General features: G+C 46.4%; 1 long non-coding RNA gene across 1 annotated transcript; it reads left to right on the forward strand.

Moving 5' to 3' along the window:
• Positions 1–12,872: 12,872 nt before the first annotated feature.
• Positions 12,873–15,110, forward strand: LOC108639993. Its single transcript, XR_001920872.1, has 3 exons — positions 12,873–12,975; positions 13,372–13,558; positions 14,727–15,110. It is a non-coding gene; the product is annotated as an uncharacterized LOC108639993 (long non-coding RNA).
• The last annotated feature ends 7,698 nt before the right edge of the window (positions 15,111–22,808 follow it).

Below are 22,808 nucleotides of genomic sequence, written 5' to 3' on the forward strand. Positions count from 1 at the left end.
GTGTCACAAGCTGGGATCAAATCAGGTTTTAATGTACCCTGTGATTGATGGACGTGGTTCCAGCAAGGCCTGGTGTCTCAGCAGTCTCTCCCCTGCCTTTTCCCACCTGCTCTTCCACAGACACAAAACATGGCCAAGGCTGATGGTGAAAAATACTCCTAGAGCTGCTCTTCTTCACCAGGTAACGAGAAGCATTTATGGAGGGAACACTTCCATGTTTTTATGTAATGAGAATACCAGCCTGCACATGACCACAGAGCTTTGGATTTCAGCCTGTGCAAATCTGCCCAGTGTCTTTGGTGAATCTCATGGTTTAATGGTTGGACTTGATAATCTTTGAGGTCTCTTCTAACCTAAGTTATTCTATGATTCACTGAAGGTCACCTCTCTGAGACCCACTCTCCCTTTCACACAGGTGTTTGAGGAAGTTCTGCAGGTTTTGGTCTATGTCCTCGGGTTCTGAGCCATTCCCTCCTATCTCTGCCCTCTGGGCCTGTGGCTCAGAGGTGCCCAAGGAGTTAAGCAGAGTTGGTGGGTGTCATTACAGACAGACATGAGTGATTTCACAGCTCAGGGTGGGTGTTGCCTTCGATGTGTGTTACACCTTTAATAGCCAGTTGTGAGAGGAAGGATGGCAGGTTCATTTCCCTCCACTCTGCACAGGCACAATAAGCCATGGCTGTGGATTGCTGAGCTCTGTGTTATCAATAAAGGGCAATCACACCACTGGGAGTTAATGACAGCTTTGCACATAATAGGAACCTTTGAGAATAATTACAGAGTCCTTTAATGCCAGTGGGACCTGGTGCACATGCACACGTGTCCTGTTCTCTGGGTAAGCTGGGCAGGCTGTGTAGGGGCAGCCCCACATGTGTGTGCTCTAGCCCTTGTCCAGCTCCTCAGCTGGCACCTCTGAGCCACAGCTCCCCTGCAGTGCCAGTGCAGCTGTCAGAAATGAGGATCTCTTTGGGGGTGGCAGGAGATTCGTACAGTTCTCTCCTCCTGCACTCCTGTGGGTCTGCTGCAGGGCCCAGCCCACACTGCTCCAGTGCTGGCTTTTTGTAGGAAGCAAGGCTTTGAGTCATGTTTTGCTGAACACCAGAGACTGAGCGACGAGAGGAGAGGGAGAAGTGTGGGCATGGATCTCAAAGAGCAGCACCAGGCACTGAGCAGGAAAAGTGAAGAGATGGAGGCGGGGAGACCCTCAGTGATAAACTCCATGGATTCCAAAGCCTGGAATTAGTTTCAAAAAGGCTAGAGCTGGGCCATTCCCCCTCATTTCCTTTCCTCTGAACCCCACAGCCCCGCATAACCTCCTTCAAAATGTCTGCTATTAGCAACAACCCCCTCCTTCCCTCCCTAGCACAGAGATGCATTGCACTAATTAACGTGCAGGGTTGGTGCAATCCCATTTTGGTGGCTTAGCCCTGGATGTCCCTCAGCAGCGACGTGGCCTGAATGAGAAAAGGGCCACGGAGGCAGAAAGTGATGACACCAATGTCTCAAAAGCCAAAAGGCACCGAGCCAAGGGGCTGTGAGGCTGGGACTCCCTGGGAGCATCATCATTCCAAGGAGCACAGTCAGATGGCTGCAGGGAGGGGAGATGCTCTCGACAGCAAGAAGGAGAGAAAGAAGGGGAAAAAGGGGAAGGGGAGAAAAAAGGAAAGAGAAAGAAAAAGGGTACATCCATACTGTGCAGAACTACAGTGGTGCTGCACATCCTGTTTGTTCTTGCAGTTCTTTAACTGAGGAGGCACCAGCTCTCATTTCAGTATTTATATTTCCCTGGAGCAGCAGCAACTGTATTTCAATATAAACGTAATGTGGTTAATTGAAATCAGTAAGTTCAGCAGTCATTAATAACAAATCTCTGGGAAGGAATATCCCTGCTGCAGTTAATGATCAGCATAAAAAAGACCCTCTTTCAAAGTGTAACGGTGAGCTCGGGGTTCATTTCATCGTTGATTAGAGTGAGTTAAACTTTGCCCCTGTCTGTAAGTTGTATATTTAAATGTGAGAAGTTAGCAATATTTGAAGTTATCAAAATACCACAGGTGCTTTGAAACAAATCCAGCCCTTATGGCTGATCCCCAAAAGAGTGATGAGACTGTGAAGACCAGAAAAGGGGGAACTAGCCAACAGAAGTTAGAATGGACTGAGTTCTTCTGTGAGCCTCAGTGTAGAACAGATTTGAGCCTCAATGGAATCAACAGGGTTCCTCCAGATCTGTGGGAAAACTGCCAGAATCTGACCCAGCCTGAGGCTCCCATTACAGCCCAGAGATGCTATTGCAGGTGACAGCTGGCTTTGCTCTGAATTGCAGGAATGCCCTGGATGTTTAAAAGTGCCTATAGGATTGCATTAGCACTGTGAATTCCTTTGGAAGGCTGACTGGGTAAACCAAAGGGACTCTGCCACTGTGGGTACAGCATCATCAGAATTCGCACTGTGGTTGGGCCAGTAACACAAAAACAGACCAAAATGTGAAAATGGAAATCCATATATAGGTCCTGAATTAGATTCTCTCTATTAGAATAGGATGTCTGAGAGTGGCTTTCTCCTAGAGGGCAAAAGGAAGACATTTTCTTAACAACCTCGGGAGAAAAGTCTGCTGTAAATACATGAAGCAGTGGTGCTGGACTGTGGAGTGGGCTTATAAATGTCTTCTGCTGGAAGAGATTAAGGCCTTGATGTCACTTGGGGTTAGCAGAGTTTCTGTTGGTTTGCACCAGGTCTGGGTTCAGAAGGATTCAGTCACAGCTGCTGCAAGTCTGTGAGTTGTTGAGAGCTCAGTGAAACTCCTGATCTGCCTGTGCAAGGAACTGGGTGATTCCTCACCTAAAATACTCATCCTTTCTCTGGGCAGGAAACCTGTTGGGAAGGGCAGATCTCACCCTGTGGCTTACCACAGTGAAAAGATCTTCTCCATGTACAAAACCATCACTAGCCATAAACTCTTCTCCTTTAATTAGAATGGGAAATGCAGTTTGGAAAGGGAAATGGCAGAAAGTGCATGTGTGGCAGTTACCTATGGAATACCAAAGAGGAGAGCCCAGGAATGATGAATGGAGAGAGACAGGCACCCTAAGTGGATTATTTACTGGGGGGCAATTTACTGCACACTTCAAAACGACACAGACCTAAAACCAGTCTCACAAGTCCATCCTTGATCATCTCAATCGGTGCTTGGACTGTCAGGCTTCTGGATGGAAAAACTGCATTTCCTTTCTCCCTGTATTTTGACATACAGGCTTTTGTTTCCCAGCACAACCTGCAACTGTAAGTGTAACTCAGTGGTGAAATAACTCCAGCACAGGAACAGAGATTTTCCTTTCTTCCAATCAGAGGGACTACCCTGTAAGTCCTGCAGTAGGTGTGTCACTGTGGCACTGCTGAACACTGTGGAAAAAACTGCTGCACACACTTCACACAGGTGACAGCTATATAGAGGCACTGTGGAAATGAAAACAAAAGTGCTGTGTACATTATGCCATGATGGATTGCTTCCTAAATGTCACAGAATGCTTTGGTGTGGAGCCTCACTGAAGGCTCGTGTTGGTGCTGCCTGGGATTTGTTTAGTCTCTGTGTAACTGCAGGGCTTATATTCAGTGTTAGGACAACCTTGGTGGCTAGAAAGGGAACAAAATGAAAGTATTTACCTAAATTTAAACTCCTTGTGCTCAAGAAAGGAGACTAGATCTTCAGGAAATCCAGGATCACACCTGTAGGTGTGTAAGGGGCTGGCTTTCACAATCATGGCTTTTCAGGCCAAACAACCAAAAAACAGATCCCAGTTGGTCATTGAACCATAACTCATTCAGGTGGGACTCGTGCACCTGCAGAATGGGAATGTGGCCACTCTCCTGCCCTCTCAGGCTCACCAGGAAACCATCATGGTACCTGACACATCTGAAACCTGCACCAAGGACAGCAGAAGCAACTTCCAGTTCCTCCTTGGAAGATGTTTCTAACTGCAGAAAACACTTTTCATGGGATTCCAGTGCTTTTCCAGCATCTCCTTTAATTGGTGTGGGAGAAGCCTTTGAAACTATGTGCTGCTGGCTTATATGGGAAGTTATACTGGCTGATGATGGCTGAATCTCAATACTTATGACCAGGATATATTACACTATCAGAGCAACTCTGCTAGGAAGCCAGCTGGAGAATGAGGGTTGGCTTGGGAGCTCTCCATCATCAGATAATAGCTTGAGCTCCATAAAATCTCTTTTTAGCATGAAGTTCCATTTCTGGAGCACAGCAAATCCATGGACAATTGCTTGTTCCATCACGGAAGTCAAAACATTTTATCCTTTCAAAATCAAATTTTATTCCCTTCAGGTCCCTGCACAGCATCCCGAGCCCAGGTCATTTGTTTCCTCCATCACGATGCTCCCAGTAGGGTAAAGTAGGAAGAGAGAAGTTGTGATGTCATTTGAACTGAAAATTTTAGTTGCTTTTCCTCCTGATGAAGAAAAAAACACCATTAGAGGGGCTCATCAGCAGGGAAACAGTCCAGCAGCTGGTTCCCCAAACACCACAGCTGGAATACGGTGTCTGAGCCAGCAAAATCAGAAGTGCAGAGCTCAGCAGTGGTTTCCTGTCAAGGAAGATGAGATCTTCTTCCCTTCCCCCTCTCCATCACCAGATCAAGACAATCAGAGCTTTGTAAAATAAACAGTGCACACAGTAGAGGCAAACTGTGCTGATATTTCTGTCATCTCCAGGATGAGGATGAGGATGAGGGAGTTTGCCAGGTTGTTGGGAGTCCTTTGAGAGTGAATCTTGGTGCATGAGCAGGGCTGAGTGCTGGGGTCTGGTCTCCAGGAGCTGGGCAGCTCAGGGTAGTGACCTTCCCCATGCAGGAGTGGGGAGAGAAAGAAGAAGGAGGAGATGCAGCTCTTAATGAAGAAAAAAAAAAGGATTAATGAGCTGCAGGATCTGACACAGAGCCAGCCCCCCCCAAAATCATTAACATGGTCAGGTTCAGGAGAGCTCCATTAAAGTGTCTATCAAAACCCTTGCTCTCAAATGGATTTATTGGATGAGAAGGAGGAGCTGGGGTGCAGAGCAAATACAGTAATAATGGGCCTGGCCTCTCTGTGCCAGCAATGCCTGGTTACTGGAAGAGCTCTGTGAGATGGAACAATTTGCTGGAAAATTGGAGAAATGGAATTTAAAAGCAGAGCCTGGGAAATGCTGAGACTCAGATCTTCCAAACTGAGCCAGCAGGTAGGGAGACAAGCCTGGGGGAGGACAGGAGTGCAGTGCTGCTCTGGAAACCTCCTGAGCACATGGTTTAGGGTGAAAATCCCACCTTCTGGGAAAGAGGAACTGCTCTGGATTACTCCAGCTACTGTAAGATGAGGTGAGCTGCTCCAGGAGCTGGGCCAAGGGTGGCAGAGCTCAGGAGGCACAAGACAAGGAAAGGACTGGTGCAGATTACACTGGAATTTTTGAACAAGGACAATTTTTGAACAATTCATTATGACAGGTATCAAAGGCTATCAGATGGCAGGTTTAGATGAGATATTAGGAAGAAATTCTTCCCTGTGAGGGTGGTGAGGCCCTGGCACAGGTTGCCCAGAGAAGCTGTGGCTGCCCCATCCCTGGAAGTGTCCAAGGTCAGGTTGGACGGGGCTTGGAGCAACCTGGGCTAGTGGAAGGTGTCCCTGCCCATGGCAGGGAGTGGAATGAGATGAGCTTTAAGGTCCCTCCCACCCCAAACCATTCTGTGATTCTATATTAGGGCCAAGTTAACACCTGACAAAACTGCTGTGAGTCCTGATGTCAATTTTAATGACTTATGTACCAGATCTTGTGGTGATAAATTATGAGACAATCTGACACTTGAGAAATATTTCAGTGCCTCAAACTTTAAACACAAGAACAAGTCCCAGGATACCTCAAGTTAATTCTACGCATGAGTGTTTTCTACAGCAAAGATGAATTTAAACATGTGGTTAAATGTTTTCCTGAGTCAGAGCCCTCAATGGTAAAGAATGAAGAGACATTATTGGAGATGCAGTTTATACCTAACACTTGGCACATTAGGCAGCACTCATGTGGTTAAAACACACTTTTTCATTAAAAATTATAATTGGGGAAAAACAAATTAGAGCCAAAATGAAATAGGCTTTTTATTTTCCCTCTTTTACCAAGAGATTATGTATTTTCCAAACACAATTTCTCTAATCCATATCTAATGCATTAGAGGCATTCTGCTATTTTGTTCTAGACAAACAAATTTCCCACCCAGTGTGGGATCACAGCCCTGTTCCAGAGAGAAAAACAAGTCATAATAATGCTGAGGCCACTAAAGGAAAATGTTAAAATAATTAAAATATGAAAGAAGCTGCTGTCTTCCTGGGATTTCAATTTCAGAGGTGCCTGAGGGGAGGGGGTTGGATATCTCACACTGATACACTGTTTGATAAAGTGTGATAAAGACTTAGAAAAATTGGCAGATTAAACTGAAATAAAAGCTGAGGATGTTTGCATTCAGAAAGCTATTAAAAGCAGTGTGATTGAGCAGCAAGAAGCTTCTCTTTTATGCAAGAATGCACTGGAGTGGGATGTTTGCTGCATCGATGTCAAGGAGATCAAAGAGCTGTTTTTCTTAGTGGCACTAACTGTTCTTTTTGGCTGCTGGCTTGGATGTGCAGTTGGAAGTCTCCAGGATCCTGCTGTGCAGTGATGCACCACAGTGATGGGACTGAAGCTCCAGGAAGACGTGTGGTCATGTCCTAAAGTGATGCCTCCCTTCAGAAGACCCTAAAACCCTTTTGTGGCAGGTGTAGTGAGAGATGTAAACGTGCACAGCACGGAGATGGCTCTCCTGGTGTTTGCCTTCTTAAGGACTCCTTCCCTCAAAACTTCCTGGAGGTTTTGCCTCCATTCAGTTGCCTCCAAAACAACGGTCCCTTTTTTAAGCTGGTCCAAACTCAGGCTGTCAGTGTGGTGCTTAAAACTGGGAGAACACTTTGATAGATCATTCTTTACCTCCCCTATTAGTTAATTAGCCATTTGTCTTTCAGAGGGACAAGGGTGCGTGCCCCCCCACGAGTGCCCTCATTTCCATGTAAAACCACAGGTTAACTTACAGACCAGAGGGTTAAAAGAGGATAAGTGAACGACCTGATATCTGAGAGAAGGAATGACTGTCTGATTGATCTTACAGCTCAAATAAATGACAACAAAGTGGCTGCTCACAACCAGGGAGCCAGAGCCTGAGATATGCCACGAGTGTGTTTGTCAAACAGCCACCGAGCTGTTTGTAGAACCAGCAGCAGTGAGGAGCAGGTCCATCCTCTGGCAAACTCCAAACAGGGTGAAACACAGCATTAAAGCTGGGACAAGCAGCTGAAGCAACAGTTGTGCTGAGAACAGTGCCCACATGGAGACCCGATGCTGTGAGAGCCATTTTGCTTCCTCCTGCCAGGCAGCAACACAAGCAGATTGCTCTGCCTGTGATTCCATTGCTTCCAAAGACCTCGCCAGGTCCCCCTGGGAAAGGAATGTCCCAGCACAGGGGATGTGGCTGGGGTGGATGAGTGCTGTGAGATGAACCTGCTCCAGGTCCCAGGCAGGCAGAGGAGCCACCTTGCTCTGGGACAAAGTCAGGATTGGGTTTTGGCTACATGGACACACTTCCTTGCTCTCTTCCTAAACACTGGAGTCGTAAAAATATGATCTGTAGGTTATCTGTAACAAAAAAATCCAAGCAAGCACTGATTCAGCAGCAGCAACATGGGTCACACACACCAGCAGATTTTAAGTTTACAGCAAGTCTTGCTACTTTTCTAACTCTCTCCCTCTCTCCTCCAACCCAGACTGCTCTTTTATTTCCAATTGCCTCCCTCTGGCAGCTTTATATTGGTGACCTGGGGGTGCAAATTAGATGTTTGAAAATACAGCAGTTAAATCAACAACTCTGAAGTGTAATAGAGGTCAAGACAGTTTGCTTCCAACTCAGTAGCTCAGTTTCTGCTTTGGTTCATGCTATCTGCATTTTGCAAAGTCCTTTGATTTCTGAACAGGGTGAAAACAGGGTCCAGCACTCCTTCTGTTCAATCCTCCACCTCCATGAATTTTCTCCCTATTTATTTTTAGGCTTCTAGAAAGAGGCAGTGGTTCCCTTGGTTCACTCTCAGTAGTTTTCTGGGACAGGCTCCCAGCCTGGACTATGTCCTTTGCCCTGGAGCTTTTCTCCTAAATCTATCTGTCACTGCAACTGGGCAAAGGAACACATTTTCCCCCGGATTTTTTGGTCTGTCCTGCTGCCAGTCCGTCAGTGTCTGGCCCGATTACATCCTGTCTGTCCTTAATGGGCTCGTTAACATTTGGATACACTCGCACACACCGCTGACAAAACACCCCCACAGCGCTAAATAAACACTACAAACCAGGAGAACCATAACCAGGAGCTGTGGAATGGGGCTTCAGGGGGAATATTTCACCATAATATCTGAGCCTTGTAATTGAAGGCTGACTACTGTGGGGGAAGGAGTGATCCTGCTCCACTATCATACACCCGAGGCTTGGCTCATTTGTCTTGATTAGCAAAAGTTTAACTATCACATGCCTTTAATTAGTGGCTTTCTCAGAAGGCTCGTTGGTGTGAACAACCAGGGCCAGAGAGAAATGGAGCTGGACGGGGAGGGGGCAGCTCTGTTGTGGGCTGTTTGGAGGGAATCTTGGGCCACAGACACTCAGGTCACAGTCTTTAGGATGGATATTGCTTTGCAGCACTGATGTCCACCCAGCAGAGGAATTGTGTCATAAACCAGGCATCTGCTCTGGCCTGGGGAAGAGGGATGTGAGCACTGTTAGGGGGACTCTGGAAGACAGGGGTCCCCCTTGCAACGCCTGGCATGCCAAGGTGCTGGTGCCAGCCAGCACCACACTGACACAGGTGGTTGCAATATAAGACTCAGACCTCTGGTTCCAGTCCCTTCACATTTTATTAGGCATATTTAAAATGCCTGCTGCTTGAGGGGTGAGAATAGGGAGAGCTGCTGCCTACGACTGCCTCAAGCCCCCACGAGTAGATGAAACTCAACACAAAGGAAAGGAAAATTTGAGCATTGTTTTCTAAGGGATTCTAACAGGTACTTCTGAGGAGGTGCACGGTGAAGAGAGGAGGCTTGGGGTGGGGAATGATCTGCTCTTAAAGCTTTCTCAGTCTCTTTGTACAGGAGGAGGGTTTGTACAAACACTGAAGCTGCTCTGAGCACAGAGCAGGGGCAGCATCAGGTGGCTCCAACACTTGAGCCAGCAGTTAATTCTCTTTGGTGTAGTGTTTTAGTGTGCAGGGCTGAGTCCTCTTGGAGGGCAGGGAAATGCCATATGGGGAATTTAGGACAGATTATCACTGTCTTTGGTCTGCTTTTGTGTTTCTTATTTGGTTTCAAAGAGACTTCATGTAGGAGACTGTGGAGCACTCCCCTCCTTGGGACCTTTGCTCCCCTGTCAGGCAGCCACAATTTTAAAAGCACAGGAGCTGTTCCATCTGAAATCGTTGGCCCTCATGTAAACAAGGCCATTAAATAGAGGAAAAGACAAATGATGCTCACAGGCATGTGCTTCATTCTCTCTTAGAAAGCTTTTGCTGGCTGGGTGATCCCACGTGCACCTTGGAAAGGTCTGGTCTGTTAGGGAGGGTAAACAAGTCCTCACTTTAACTTTCCTTTGTCTCTTCCTTTTCTCTCCCTCCTTCTTTCCCATATTCCACCTTCCCGTTTCCACTTTCCCTGACTTATCATCTTCCATTCTGAGTATCCTGGAGGCAGAATACAATTTTTAACAGGCAGGATTTCTAAATCTTTTTATTTTACTTCAGATTCCTTCTGATCACCTCCAGGCTGTGTGCACACACACACACACACACACACACACACGTGCATTTGTATGTGTCTCTCAAAACATCTTCTCTTTTCCTTCCCAAATTCATTTCTTGCATTCTTTGAGTTCACTAGTCCTATTTTCATCAAACTATATTCTTTATTCCCCCTTTTCTTCTCCTTTCATCAATACAGAATAATAAACAGGTTGGATTTCCTATCTCGGGTTGCTTTTCCAGGAGCTGTATTTTTTTTTGTTTTAGTTTATTTTTATATTTTTACTTTCCTTTCAAAGAAATCATCTTTTTCCTCCCTTGGTCCCTGGCTTCTCCTCCAGTGTTTTATTCAGGCTATGGATGATTGTCTCCGTGCACTCCTTTTATACTATGAAATGAATTGCTAATGCAACCCCTGCCGGGAGAAGCATAGTCTGATCTTGTCCTAAATAGGGCCCTGTTTGCAGGGGATGATGTATAAATGTATGGACTGCATCATTATATATTCACTTAGTGAAACACAGGCCTCGAAAGAGGCCTCTGCTTATTCCATAAATGAATTCCTGGGGAGAGGAGATGCATCCAGCCTGAAGGTGCCTTGAAGTCCATTCCTGCTCCCCTGGCATGGCTGCTCAGCGAAGCCTGGCATCAGCCAAAAGCATATTCACTGTGACAGGGGCTGGAAAGGTGAGGGGAGACGGGCCCCATATCATCCCCAGGGGTGACCTCCTGGCCAAGGTGCTCCCTGGCAGGTGGGGAGCCCTTGCTCAGAGCTGTGCCAGGAACCATCCCCCCTGGGCTGGGGGAAGCATCCAGGTCTGCTGAGGGGGCAGGGGCTGATTATGGGCTCTGAAACCCCCAGATCAGCCCCACTGCATGAGGGGTGCAGTGCTGATCCCTCTTCTTGCAGTAAAATGCACCAGCAGGGCCAGAGCAGGATATGACCCCAAAAATTCAATTAAACACAATGCTAAGATTTCCCCCGAGTTGCTTATTGTTTTATATAAACTCTGAGAATAAGAGGGTGAATAGGAGATTCTTTCAGTCCCATGGGGTACCACAGTTATCCTACCTGGTCCTGGTGCAGCCCCAGAACTGCCCCACACGTTATATCCTAATCCATGGCCAGGACAGCAGTGGAAATACCACAGAATCTGTGGGATGCTCCTTGGAGAAGCACTGCACAGCTTCCAACTAGATCCTGTTATGGTCTTGGCTTGGATTGTATTTACTGGTACAAAGGAAAAAAAAAGATAAAACTAGGTTTTCCCTTGTTTCATTTTATTTTTTCCCTTCTGGGCCAGGCTCTGGGCTGCTCTCAGAGAAACTGTAAACCATCCTATTAAATCAAGTCACCATAAGGCAAAACACAGCATAGCCTGTGAGTGGAGTTTGCTGTTCTGCTGCTATCAGGTCTTATCCATCAGCCTGGCTCAGCTTCACCTGAGCTCACTCTTTTCTGAGCTAAACCTTCATCCTGCACGTAATCTCTGCCTTCCTCCTCCTCAGTATAAGCCTGAGAACAGAATTCCTTGAAGCTCCTGTAACATGCTGCTTGTGTTTGCAGTAAACCCTCTTGCTAATGGGCAAGGTTCATGCTATTTCCATTTGTGTTAGTCAGACTCCTGGGGCATACAACCTTTTTTTTGTTAAAAAAAAAAAAAAGGAAAAAAAAAGCTGCATATTTTAAAGTGTAAACAGAACCTGGTGTTTTCTTAAATAAATGTGACAATTGCAATAATGTTTTGCAGATTACAGGAGAAGGAACTTCAGGGAAACATTTCCAGAACCTCAGCACTGTGTATTTTGCTGATGCTTAAATAAACTCTTCTTTGTTGCTGCTGTTCTTTCTGCGGTGCTGTTAGTTTGATGCTACTTGAAAACCTTAAATGCCTAGAAAATCCTTCTGCTAGACAGGGATGTTCCTTTCTACCTTTTACTGTGCCCAGAAACCTCTCAATTCCCTCAGTATCTTTGCACTCGGGCAGGCAGGTCCCGCTTTTGCCTGTGAGTCAGCAGCTCCCTGGGCTCACAGTAACAACCCAAATCAACAGTGGCATGATTGAGACCTTATGCCTGGTCTGTCCCACGCTGCTGCCATCAGCCAGGCAGAGCCCATTTGACTCAGCCAGTGTGGTGACAGCGTGTTCAGCCCTGGCACACGAATAAAACCCCTGATCAGCCCAAGTGCCCTGGCTCTGCTCGTTACCCCAGGGCAGGGAAGAGTTCTCCAGCTGGGAGGCATCTCACCATGGCTTAGCTAAGGTTTAATGTGGGACCAAATGAAGGCCATCTCACCCCCTGAAATCCACACATAAAGCAGGAAGATAACTAGATTGAAGTTATAAATCCAGCTTTTCTGCTTTGCCTTCTCACTGGTGATGTGTTTCAGCCATTTGTCTCTGTGGCCTCCAGCCTGAGCTCAGGAGCACAGACCGTAGGTGAGAGGAACCAACTGAGGCCAAGGGGGCATTGCTGGGTATCTGCTGGCATTTCTGGGTGTCTCTGCCTGGTGTTGCCAGACCTCTACATTCTGGAGTGGGAAATACTCAGCCTGAGAAGTGCAGGTGTTTAGGGCAGTATTGTACCTGCCTGTCCCAGTGTTGGACAAGCTCATTGCTCTTGACAAATCAAGTACCTTGGTTCACACCCCAGCACCATCTTACATGGCTTTGTGGCCCTGAAGGTTTCAGTGCTGGCTACCAAGAGGTCTCTACTCCTCTGGCCTCTCCATGCTGATAAATGAGAATGGCACTAGGGAAGGGAAGGGATAATATCTCCTGGTTGGATGTCACCTTCCTTTTGGTGGCTTGCTAAACTCCATACTCATTTCTCTCTCCACTATTCTCAGGAACTTCTACTCACCAAACTCCTTCAGGAGCTGGCAGTGCTGGGGGGTTTTCCTGGGCAGAGGTGGAGCAATCAATATATAAGCTGGGGTGCATATTTCCCAATGGAGAAAGCGCTGAACATTTATGTTGCCCTGGTTGCCCCTTTGCTGTGCGTCTCAGCCGCTTGCAGAAGAACCGGGTAGAATTCAGGACCAAGGAGAGCTCCAGCCGTGACGCTGAGGCTGCTCCTGGCCGGCGCCGGCGAGAAAAGATTCGGTTTCACCGGAATCGTCGAAAATGCCACCCTAGTAAGATAATTTGGGATATTGTGGTGTCGCCCAGCTGACCCCATGACCCCAAGTCCCTGCCATGTGGAGCTCTCCTGTGGAGGGCACTGGTGTACTTTCCCACTAACCAGCGTGCACAGAGAGAAACCCTGAGCTCTCTGATGCTCACTCATCTCCCGGAGGGATGTAGAAATTGTGTGCAAAACCCCAGTGACTTTAAAGGCAGGAAGCAGGCGAGAAAGGTGGCATAAAAGGCAGATTTTTTTTTCTGCCTTGCAGTCTTCTTCCAGTTCTGTTTCCTCTGTGCTTGGTGTCTGAATCCCTTTCAACCTTCACACCATATTGGTATGGATTACATGCCTCTATTAGTTATGTACCTTAATTCCCACTTTGGGACCTGCTTGCACTGTCTTGCAGCTTGCTCCATCTTACTCATCATTTCCAAATTAGCTGGACTTGATTGAGCCAGATCAGGCTGCAGCCCTCGTGCACCAAGGCAAAGAGAAATTAGTCACTGCACTCCCTCCTTGGCAAACTCGTGCTTTTAAGAGCATGGCTTTGTGCATCTGAATGGAGCAGAGGCCACGTCTCTCCTGATGCTTTGGTGAGACTTTAATAAGGTAAAAAAGTTCACAAAGCTGAAAGGCTGAGAGCAGCTCAGATGCATTTATTGTGTCGAGCCTTCCCTGCCTTGCCCTGTGTCTAGACAACACCTTAATAAAAGCAGCAGGGACTGGCAAGGCAGGGATTGTGTTGATATTCTGCTGCCAGAAGAAAACCAAACTAATGGCATTAATGTGGGTTCACATGGGTGTAACCAGAATTAAGGGCTCTGGACCTGTGAGTGTGGGGGCATTTGCTGCACATTGAATGCAAACGAGTGAAAAAAGTTGAACATAGACAAGGCTTGAGCTAAAAAGACAAATTGAGCTGAACTGCACATTCACTTTGCCCCTGGATGCCAAGAAAGCTTGTTTGAAGATCTGCAGAAACAAGCCTTTCCCCCCCCCCTTCTCTTTTCCCAAGGAGTTGGAGTGTGCTGTAGAGTGCTTCCTCTTTTGTGCAGTGCTCCCATTTTTGTTCCTCTTCTGATTCCTTGTTTTATGTTTCATGCTTCTGAATTGCTGCAGTCATTCCCTTTTTCTATCTTCCAGCAATTGTCAAGGCAAAAAAAAAAAAGAAAAATCCCCCCAAACATTTTACAAACTAACTTTACTCAGCACCACAGACTCCTACCCCGGTGGAAACTCGAGCTTGTTTGCTTTATTTAAAGCTACTCCCTTGCACACATGATATAACTTCACAGATGCCTGGAGTCTATTTACCTCCTGGCTTGTTTATCTCGAAATGGCCAATGGAAGCTGCTCACATTTTTGTCTTGATAAGAATCCAATCATGGAAATTGATTGAACTTCTTCTTTGAGCTTTTCTCTCGCATTTACACTTTTCAACTGGCTTGAATTGTTTAATCTACAGTTAATTTAGAGACGTACAGCTGTGGCTCTGATATATCAGGAGATCAAGATAAATGGCTGGAGTGTTCTTATGAGCAAAAATCTCTCCAGATTCCAGTACATAAATCATTTGTTGTGAAATCGCTCATTGTCTTTAGGCAATGTCATAGTGAAAAATTCAATCTATTCATGAACAGAAAGTCAAGGGATTAGGAGTGGTTTGAAGGGAAAGATGCCACATTAAAAAAAAAATAAAAAAAAGGAAAGATTTATCTCTTAATGCTCCCCTAACACAACTTCCCTGCCCTTGTTTTGCAGTGTGGACTCTTGAATTCAATTTCCCACTCTTTGTCTGCAAACTCCAGTCAATAGGAAACGATGAAGATGTCCCCAGGGGAAGAGGGGTGTCTTTGTTTGTATTAATTCAGGAACATTTTCTCTCTCCTTATTCCCTGAAGCAACAGAGGAAAGCTGGAAAGCGGCTCACTGATGATTTCTTACTGAGGGTCAGCCTGTGATCCCTGTGCTTCCAGAGAGAAATTATTTACTGCAGGCTGGGCTCTTTCTGCAGAGCTCAGGGAAGGGCTGGGGAAAATTCAGGCCCCAGAAGAGACTTCTGAAACCTTGATAGACAAGAGTGTGCCCAGTTTTTCACCTGTTCCTCTCATACATAAAATGTCTCCTTTCACTTCAGTTACAACCTTCCACCTTGACCATGTTGAGAAGGTGAGGGTTCATTGTCAGTAATGGAGGGGTTATTTGCTGGAGGACAACTGGGAAACTGGGGAGTTCAAAAGATACAAACAGCATTGTAGAAGCATCTGTGTGAATGCAATAGAATAAACCCCAAAAATGCCCCCAGAATAAAGTTAAGGAGGAAATGGAACCACCCAGGACTTCCAGATGGGAGTGACTTGTAGAAGTTTGCATCCAAATTCAAATTTCTCAAGTGGGAATTCTTAACTCCGAATGACATGTGAATCTAAAGGCTGAGGATACCCAAGTTCAAACCAGACCAGGTCTCTGGACTTGGAGCTTGTTAGAGAAATGATGGGCATAAACACCCAAGACCAACATCTTTTCCTGTTCCAGACAATGTTGCATGAGACAGAAGGTTGATGTTTTATCTCTTGTAGTGTTCACAACAAGCTCTTTTCAAAGACATGACAAGGGCTCACAGCCTCCTAGAGCCAAAAGGTGAGGGGGTGTCCCCATGGCACCAAGGCCACCTTTATAAAGATTTTTGTATATATTTACATGGCCTCAATTCCATCTAAGCCTTTATGACTTCCTTATTGGCTGGTTTTAGACCTTCATTTATCCCTAGTCAACAAGGAAACATTCAGCTTAGGGACTTAAAGATTTAGGTAGAATTTAGGCCATCTGAACATGTCTCTTTGAGCCTTTGTGCTAATTCTAAAGGCTCCATTTTCTTTTCCTGTCCTTTGCTCAGATGAATTAATGGAGCTATTGCTCACTTCCCCTTTACTTTCTCCTCTCCCTTCCCACTCTTCTGTCCTCAGCTTTGTATCACAGTTTGGAATGCTCCACACACATGGCAAAAGAGTGTTTGCTATTTATCAGCCCAAATCCACAGCCTCATGAAAAAGAATGTTTATTTATTCTGAGTAATTCAGCCTCTGGAGTCCTTCAAACATTAAAGTTTTAATACTTCTCACCTGGAACAGCTGAGCTGGCCAGGAGAGACCAAGCTTTGATGGGAATACTTGATATAAATTTCTAGCCAAGAAAAGCAGTAATGTTGCTGCACACAGGATGAAAATCCCAGCCTGGAGGAGCATGCATGTGAAATTGTGAATCATTTAATAGCCCTGATGAAAAAAACCTCTCCAGGAGTGAGAAGCTTTTTGCTTGCCACGGAAAAAATATTCAAGATCCCTGTTAAAAGGCACCTACTCTTTGTTTGTTTGTTTGTTTGTTTGTTTGCTCTGCCTGAAAACCAGCAGGTGAGTTCCCTTGCCCTGAAGTGGCTCCATCACCCAGACACAGCAATTTACTCTGAAGCAGAAGCAAAGCCACTGCTCTGCTTGGCTACTGTGGGCAATGTCAAATGCAACAGGGAGCCTGAAGCCAGCTAATCTCAGCCTAACCTAAGGCAACAGTCAATGTGACTGCTCTGTGCTCCAGCTGCTTCCCAGCTTTAATCTGTTTAATTTGGCAAAGTGGTGCTAATGAGATTTCATTGACAGGAGGGCCCACACCAGCACTGAGGGTCTCCAGGGGTGATGCTGAGGCAGGTGCCTGAGCTCCTTGGGAAATGCAGGTCTAAGTGTTTCAAAATTCTCCACAAGTCCCCAGCTTCCAGAGGAGGCTTTATAAATGTGTTTATTATACAGGTACATGGTTATTAAACTGGGATTTTATGGCTACTTCAGCAGATACAAAGCGCAACAAGATTCCATCTCTAATAAGTAATAAATATGGGTCTCTTGGCACTGCTTTGCCCTGTCACCTACAAACCAGGTTTATCCCAGTTTTGAAGACCTGGAACTCTGAACAGTTGACAAAAACATGGTTTAAATACTAACCTTTATGTCTGAACCTATTCTCTGAACTCAACCCAGAGCTGAGGGATCAGTGACTAATGAGTGGGTTGTACAAGGTGGTCCTCACACTGTGCAAAAGACATTTGAGAGCAGCAAACACATCTGTCCTGAAATGATTTTGAGAATCCCAGCAGAACATGTCAAACCAACCAAAAAATCAAATTATGGTACCTGAGAAATGTGGGGTGGGAGAAATGTAGACAAATTAATCCTTTTTTTTCCCCATTTGATGGAGGCAGTTTTAGGTGTATGATGGGTTTGCATGGTGGATGTTTGTTCATCTGATGCTCAAAAACCTTTTAGACCTCCTCATGTATTCTCTTGATTACTTCACTGTCTTCAAAATTGTAGCATTTTTCCCACATCTGAAATTAATTTGATTTGTTATTATTCTTCCCCAGTATGTAAAATTGAACAACATCTTCCTTCTAATGACCCCTTATAAATTGAAATACTGTTATCACGTTCCCCATTTAGTCTTCTCGTTCTTGGACTGAACAAACCCGATTCTTTCAGTCTTTCTTAAATCACATTTTCAAAACATCTAATCATTCTTGTTGTTTTCTTCTGGACTCATTCCAGCTTGTCTACATCCTTCTTGTGGGTTGGTGCCCAGAAGTGTGCACAATATTCCAGCTGAGATCTGACCAGTAGCAAATAGAGCGGAATAATTACCTCCTGTGCCTTTCAGATGACACTCTTGTTAATGCCATTCCAAAATGAGATATGGCTCCCCCCCCCCCTTTTTTTTTTTTTTTTTTAATCCCCCACAAGGACATCAGATTGTTGACTGAGTTTGTGATGCACACCAAATCCCAGATGGTTTCCAAGAACGTTGCCTTGTTCTTCCCTGTGATGCCCCTTGGACGGGAATCCCGATGTCTCCCAAACCCAACAGAAGGTGGCTTTGCAGCCAGGACACAGCGACACAGACCATGAAGTGTGAACTACTGCTTTTACTTGTCTCCATTTACAATGTGCATCCCAAAACTGTTGTCCCTTCCTATTAGCTTAAGCAGTGCTGACAGCTCAATTCTCCTTGGAGGATCCTCCAGTCCCTCTCTCTCTTCACCAACCTTTGCCGTGCTCCTTCTAAGAAAGATGGAAGGGCAGGGAGAAAAGGTACATGAATTTCAGTACTAATAGAGTATTGCCTTGCTGGGTTATCTTTGATCCTGGGAGTGACACGCAGTATCTTTCCCAAGGCCACATTCTGAGACATTTTTAACAAGGAAGAAGCAAGTTCTGAATATAGTGACACTAGACCTTGTCTGACAAAAACATCAATATCAGTGCATAATTAATGCAGGATCCACGGTAACGTGGACTGAATAGGGACAGAGTACTTTCAAAAATCAATTTGCTACCTGAATTACAAACACTACCGATTAAACCTGACAAGGCAAAACTCAAACAGGGGGAAAAAAAAAAGAAAAGAAATTAAAGAGCCCATAAGCCAGCGTGCTGGAACGTGGTGCTGGGCCAAAGTCCCCAGCCCCCTCTTCTTTTTTTTTTTTTTTTTCCAATCTGTTACACAAACAATCTCATTCACACAGGCAAGGGCCAAGCACTGAAGTGGACTGCACATGGGTCTTCTCTCCGTCCTTCCTCGGTTTGATAGAACCCCCATGAACAGCAGTCAGACCCTCTGTGCACCCCTGATTGCTCATGTGCAGGATCCCAGCTTTGCCCAATGTCCTGCCCATCTCCACTGCTGGATGACCACAACCTGCAGTCAAACCCATTTTCATGTGGAGCACAGTATCAGCAGTGCTCTTCCCTTCCTTGCAGCACCTAAAGGATGATCCAGCTCAGGGCTGGGGGGCCACTGTGGCATTGAAATTGTTTGAAATTGAAATGTTTTCCATCAAACAGTGCTTTAAGATTAATGGTCCTGACCCTATGGATTTGATTGCATCTGACAAACTATGCCCAGTGGTCAGGATTTGGCACTCTCACTGCCACGGCCTGGGTTTCATTCTTGGTCTTAAAATTTCAGGGGAGACCTTCTTGCTGTCTAAAATTATCTGAAAGGAGGTTCTAGTCAAGTGAGGGTCATCCTCTTCTCCCAAACAACCAGTGACAGGACAAGAGGAAACAGCCTCAAGCTGTGCCAGGGGAGGTTCAGGTTGGACATCAGGAGGAATTTCTTCACTGAAGGGGTTGTCAGGCTTTGGAAGGGGTGCCCAGGGAGGTGATGGAGTTCCCCATCCCTAGAGGTGTCCAGGAAATGTCCAGGATGTGACACTCAGTGCTCTGGTTTAGTTGTCAAAGTGATGATGGGTCAAAGGTTGGATGTGATGATCTTAAAGGTCTTTTCCAACCTAAATGATTCTGTGGTTCTATGCCCTCTCCTCTTTTTCTTACATCTTTGCATTTAAGCAACTTTGAAGAACTTCCTGTAAAACTCAGTGACTGCAACTGGTCCAGCTGGAAAAAAAGGGCCCTCCTGGCCCAGAACCCCTGCTGACAGACTCCCTCTGCACACCCAGAGACCTTCTTGCCAGTGTTTGCTCCGTGCAGGAAGGATTGTGACAGTGTCATCTCAAATTTGCAGCTGCAATTCGAACAGCAGCAGCATTTGCCTTGTCCTAACCCCTTTCTGATGAGATTCATTACTGCAAAGCTGGTGGCCCAACTGCTCCTGTTAACCCTCTCAGTGCCACAGGCCATGTGCAGACAGGCTCACTGAGACCCTCTGCACTCTGGGGGGGCAGATCTCACCTGCTAAAGCAGCCTCTGAAGGGAGGTGAATTAGGTGACTCTGCATTCTGGTGCTCTCCAATTAGCCTGGTCCTTGCAGCTCAGCTGCTGGGGTCAGAGCACTGCTCCCACCTCGTGCCTGACGTGCAGATGAGGCTGACAGTGCTGCCCACATTTACTCTGGTGCATCCTCCTCTCTCAGCCCACACCAACATTTCCTGCAGAAATGCAGAGTGTGCCCAGGGTGCCGAAATGGTTAAACAACTTATTTGTCTCTGCTTGCTTCCCAAGTTCTCCCTTGGAGCTCAGTCACTGCCATATGCTATATTACAGAGCATGAGAAATCAGACTGAGGTGGCAATTTTAACACCCTTTATTCATACATCCTATTTTTACACTGATAGATGTAAGATATGCAAAGTGTAATTCCCAGCTGAAGCAGACTCAGCACACAGTTCCTGCTGCCTCAGCCAGGGATGGAGGAGGCCCAGCCAGGAGAGCTGGGGACAGGCAGCCCTGCAGGCAGAGCGAACCCTGCTGCTGCCTGCGAGGCTCTGCTTGGGTGCTGCCTGTCCCATTCCCACTGCTCTGGGAGCACATCTTGTCTGCCACAGGTGGCCAACAGCTTGAGGTTTGCTGGTGCCTTCAGCTGGGAAGTGGTACCTCCTGGCACCAGTGTGATGGCAATGGCAGAGGGAAAGGCACTGGCTGGTCCAGCTGCCCCTGGGCAGTTCCAGCTGTGGAGGTCTCAGAGGTGTTAGCAGAGCACTGGGATGTAAAGCAGTGGCATTTCCCTTCCTTTGCCTGTTACTGAGGTCAGCCTGTTACTGAGGTCATTCCTCTGTTTCCTTTTCCCAGGAAGAGTGCAATTTGCTGGAGGTTTTGCACTTTGAGAAGCTCCCTGGGTCTTAGGGAGAGAGAGAAGTCGAAATTAAAGTTTTGCTCTGTTATGGGTACAGAGAGAGCACTCTGAGGTGAGGCTGTTAGTGGCCTTTGCTACTGCAGATACAGCTGCTGGGAAGAGCTCAGGGTTTACAGGCCAGACATACGAGTCAAGGACTCATGGATTCCTGAGTGAGAGTCCTGAACACGGACAGCAGTGTCCTCCTCCCCTCTCGTGGGCAGTGCCACCTGCTTTTCATGCCCCAGGGCTCCCTGATCCAGTGAAATCCCTGCTCTGCAATGTGCCTTTTACAGGAAGGAGTTAAAAGGCTAAAAAAGAAACATTTCAAAGTTTAATTTGAAGCACCATGTGACTGCAGAGCAGATTTACATGAACGTCTGAAGCGAGGAATTTTGGAAAGACAGTGGGGGTGGGAGTAGAGGAGACCACAATTATAGCAGAGCCCCCACACAGATGCTGAGGCAGATGCAGGTGGGCCAGCAAGGAGGCCGAGCAAAAAGGGGACAGTGGGGAACTTCCTGGCACAAGGGAGAAGCAGGTGTGTCTGGAAACTGAGAATGGGGATGGCAGGGGGACATTTTCTTCTCTGAGACCTGTGCTGGGAATGAAGATCCTCCCTTCTCTCCGTGAGTGCCAGAGGTGTTCCCTGACAGCACAGAGCTGAGGTGCCAGTCTCGTGGGAGCAAGTTGGGGATGGCTCTGTGAGAAATGGGCTAAAGGGAGTCTGGTCCCAGGTGTTTGTCTCTTGGACTCACTCCTGACTCTTCCTGAGATGATGCATTTTCTGCATCCCTGATCCGTGAGCATGCTCTGCTGGCTAATCAAGGGCTGAGGTTCATTAACAGCACTTTCTCCTTTACCTGACAACTTATTTTCATGAAACACATCAGAACCTCATATCCTCACTCACTCTGACAAAAAGACAGTCCAAGACAGCAGACACAAGACTCTTTCCATTTGGAAATTGGTCTGGCAATGAAAGGCAGGTACCAGATTTGTAAAATAAAGCCTGGGCAGAGGCACTCAGTGCACAAGGAGGGCACCACAGGACTTTAGTCTGGAATTATCATGAGAGCTTTGCCACAGCTGACAGAATTTTTGCTGGCTTGGGCTGCTGGGCATAAGGGAAATGAGAGGAGAAAAATCAAGTTGCCTGCCAGGCTGAGACTTTGTGGCACTGAGTGTATTCATCCTGTATGAATGCTCACCTATGTACAGGCAGCAGTGTGTGTAAATAAAGAGGCACAGCTGCAACACAGCCAAGTATGTGTGTGCTTATGTTTGCATTTGTAGACATACACAGGAACTTCTGTGTCTTGTGGAGATGGAGAAACTCCAATCCCTAATTCAAACCACAGAACAGCAGAATCTTTTCCTTAACACTTAATTTAGTCTCTTCCAAATGGTCTGCTATTTTTATCAATGCACAAAGATCTCCAAACTCAAGCTACAGTTTGCATGTTGCACTGAAGTGCAAGATCACAAGGACATTCTTGTCTTTAAGGGCTTAAAGTGTCAGAGCCTGAAAAATTGTAGTCTCAAAACTCAACCACATAAGCCACCAGGAGGAGAAGAACAATAAAACAACCCTGAATGATGGAGGCAGTCCGAAGAGTTTGGTGCTCTATCCCATTAACAGCAGGGAAGGATAATTAGGCCGGACAAAGCAGCATAAAGTGTACACCAGGGAGTCATCCTGAGAGGCAGGGAGCTGGGCTGCCTGATCTAAGAGGCCTTTTCCAGCTGTAACAGTGAAGAACAGGATGGTTTTGAGAACCTGTTTTTTGCAGTAGTGCTCAGTAGTTGGTCAGGGAAAGGCAGGCACATGATATATCTCCTACTGTCATCTGACACCTTCCACTAGATGCCTTTTCTTTTTTCCTTCTCCTTCTTGCAAACGGTCTCAACAAGACATCAATGGGTCTTTAAGGGAATGTTGCAAGAAAAAATAAAAGAGACACCAGCTCTGTGCCAATGGGAAGGAGTGGAAGCAAGCCAGGAGACTGTGTCTGGGGTGCTAATTAGAAGATATTTCCTGCCATGGTGATGCTGTTATTTATAGAACTGGGTGTGAGAGACTGTGAATGAGTGTGAGAGGGTGCAAGTGTGGTTGGGTGGGAGTGAGGCACCCCAGACTGGGTGCCTACGGTTAGAGGAACTTGTTGGTGTATTTTAAGGCACCCCAAACTGGGTGCCTACAACTGGAAAAACTCTCTGGTGTATTTT

The sequence above is a fragment of the Manacus vitellinus genome, unplaced genomic scaffold (genome assembly GCF_001715985.3).
Source record: "Manacus vitellinus isolate BGI_N305 unplaced genomic scaffold, ASM171598v3 scaffold_27_pilon, whole genome shotgun sequence".
NCBI classification, from domain to species: Eukaryota; Metazoa; Chordata; class Aves; order Passeriformes; family Pipridae; genus Manacus; species Manacus vitellinus.